At 44.2% G+C, this 2,928-nt stretch overlaps 1 protein-coding gene across 1 annotated transcript in view; it reads left to right on the forward strand.

Moving 5' to 3' along the window:
- The first annotated feature begins 1,853 nt into the window (after positions 1–1,853).
- Positions 1,854–2,928, forward strand: part of LOC105537501 (liver carboxylesterase 1) — a 33,004-nt gene continuing 31,929 nt past the window's right edge. Inside the window, exon 1 of the mRNA XM_011977116.1 lies at positions 1,854–2,003. The gene's annotated coding sequence lies outside the window, so the exon portion shown is untranslated. The remainder of the gene's footprint in view (positions 2,004–2,928) is intronic.

The following is a 2,928-nucleotide window of genomic DNA, read 5'->3' on the forward strand; positions in this document are numbered from 1 at the left end:
TGGCCAAGCTGGGAAGAAAAGCCCAAAGGTTCTAATTGGCCTCACCGCCACTCCCCAGGGTACCAAGGACCCTACAGGCATCAGAGCGGACCCCACTCATCTCAGTAGCCAGGCATTCGGAGGCTTTCCAGCAGTCCACCTCTGCCTTCTTTCTTTCCTTTTTAAAAAAATAATATATACTGTTTTTATTTTGTGACTGCAAAAGTAATATATACTTATTATGGAAAATTTAGGAAATTCAGAGAAGGAAAAGTAAGAATATTAAAATCACATACAATATCCCACCACCCAGCGAGAACAACTATCAGTGTTTTAGATGGTAAAGTATTATGATCTAATATTTTGTTTGTATTCCAGTTTTTTGCCTGTTGCTATACTTTCTTCCTTTAAAATGTATGTCATGAGCATCATTCTATCCCATGAAATAGCACAGCCTGATGTTAACAGCTGCATTACATTGGGTATTGAACCATAATTAATTTCCCCAAGCTTTTATTTGGGGTTATTAAGTTACATATGATGTTTTTAATAATATAACATCATGAATGTGAAACCTTTATGCACACTCATGAATAGTTTAGGATAACTTCTCAGAAATGACATTTCTGAGTGAAAGAGTATACATCTCTTGTTTGATTTCCCTCCCAAAATATTCCAACTACACTCCTCCCACTGATGTATGAAAAATCTCCATTTGGCAGACTCTTGGCAATGCTTGGGGTTATTAAAAATGTTTTGACTATTGGATAGGCAAAATAATAATAACAATAACAGCAATAGTATTTTCCTCTTTAGTTTGCGTTTATCTGAAGACCAGTCAAGTTGAGTTCTTTTTCCCTTTTTTCACATTGGAATGTCTTTTGATTATTATTATTACTGTTACGCCGCTTGTACTGGGTGTTCTGTAGGAAAATCTCCCAGGATGGAAATCAAGAAGTCATCTTTGCTGGCTCTGATTCTGTCACTTGACAGCTGTGTCATCCAGAGCCTGAGTGCCTCAGTTTCCTCATGTACCTACTGGGGGCGGTGACGCCTGCCTTCTGGTACTTTGAGATCTGGGACTGTGGCTTATAATATACTTGTGTATAAGAACCACATGGCATGAATCTTCCTGGCTATATGACATTGGTCAGGTTCTCTAACCTCTCTGGGCTTCAGTTTTCTCATTTGTAAAATGGAGATAATAGAACCTATGTAATGGGACTGATCTGAGGCTTAAATGAGTTAATATACAAAGGATACTTAAAACAGTGCCTGGAACACTGGGAGGACTCAATAACTATTACCAGTGTTCATCTATGTTGTATCCTTGAGATCTTTCATCAGGGTAACCAACAGCACTTTCCTGAGAGAGGCAGATGGTAGAATCTTGGCATGTCAGGGCTCCAAGACCCATGTAGAAATCACTCCCCTCACTTAGACCTGGCAGATTGGGACCCAGAATGGGAAAGGAATTCACCCAAAGTCACCCTGTAAATGCATGGGAGAGACAAATTAGAGCACAGTTCTCCTGATGTTGTCCCACAAAGATTTCCCTCCTGAGCTATCAGGGAAATGTCACCTCCCAGGGAGGATCAGTGTATTTGTTGTCTCCCCTCCTTGTTGCTGGGAGTCCCAAATGCTCCGGGAAGGAAAGAGGTGTGAAGCCCTTCTCATTCTGCTTGGTCTTAGGAGACCTCAGTAAATCCCAGCGCCCCCACCTGGAGCCCCTGATAGCCTCCTACTCACTACAGTGTCGTGAGTCTGTAAATATCTAGTCCATTTTCAGGCTTAAATCTCCCAGTCCAAGGCGCTGCCTTAGATGACACCTGGCTTAGATGTGGTTGAACTTCAGGGGTTCTTGTTTCCCCTTCCCCAGGTGCTCCCAAGATGCCGTGGCAGGGCAGGTACTCTCAGAGCTATTTACAAACCGAAAAGAGAACATTCCTCTCAAGCTTTCTGAAGACTGTCTTTACCTCAATATTTACACTCCTGCTGACTTGACCAAGAAAAACAGGCTGCCGGTAAGCCGTGGGATCCCCTGGTCAAGGTGTGTCAGTTCCAGGAACCCGGATCTCCTAGTATAGATGGGAAGGGGATGAAGGCAGCTTGAGGAGGGAACTGCACCTCAAGGCCAGGACCTCAGGACCTCCACAGGAAACACAGGCTTTCCACTCCTCAGTTTCCCCTCGTGACACAGGGACTCTGGGGGAGTTTGCTGTGCATCTTTAATGAACATCTTAATTGTTCCAAGTTCCCTCATGCTAATAGAAGGATGAGAATGATTACTTTTAGTTACTAGATGAACAATCTGATACACAGAGTGGGTAAGACATGATTTTCAATAATGTTAGCAGTGGAAGGAACTTAGAGAAAAACCAATACCCCAACTCTTTCTTTTCAGATAGAGAAACTGTGGCCCAGAGGGAAGGGGAGGTCACCCAGTAGGATAGTTTTGGTTCAAGTCTTCTGATCTTCAAACCAGTGCTTTTGACACGGAGTAGGGCATTGAGCTTGTATGTGGCCTTTCTCCAGCACACCAACATTAATCTGGGGTAACTTTCACTGTCCGGGTACGGGCTTTAAGGGAAAAACGTGGGACAAACCCAGAAGCACTTCCTTTTGCCTTTGGCCAAATATCTGGGATTTTTTTCTACCTATTTTCCCTCCCTAATTGTCTTGGCAAAGGCTGATGAACCAGTGAGTCAGCATGTCCCAAATAAGTGAAGGGCAGGAGGTGGGGCAGGCTGCCAGCTGCAGGTTGCAGGATAGGTAGAATCTTCTGGCAAAGGAGGCCACTCCAGGGTGTAAAAACAAGGGGTGTTGTGTCCAGCCAGTCTCCCAGGGGCACCGTGGCATGGTGCCCAGGAGTGGGGGAGCAGGTCTGCGAACGTGGGACTAGAAGTTGTCTCTACATGTGCTTTGTAAGACAGAGGAAGTGGGAAAAAA

Source organism: Mandrillus leucophaeus, unplaced genomic scaffold, assembly GCF_000951045.1.
Source record: "Mandrillus leucophaeus isolate KB7577 unplaced genomic scaffold, Mleu.le_1.0 Scaffold1738, whole genome shotgun sequence".
NCBI classification, from domain to species: domain Eukaryota; kingdom Metazoa; phylum Chordata; class Mammalia; order Primates; family Cercopithecidae; genus Mandrillus; species Mandrillus leucophaeus.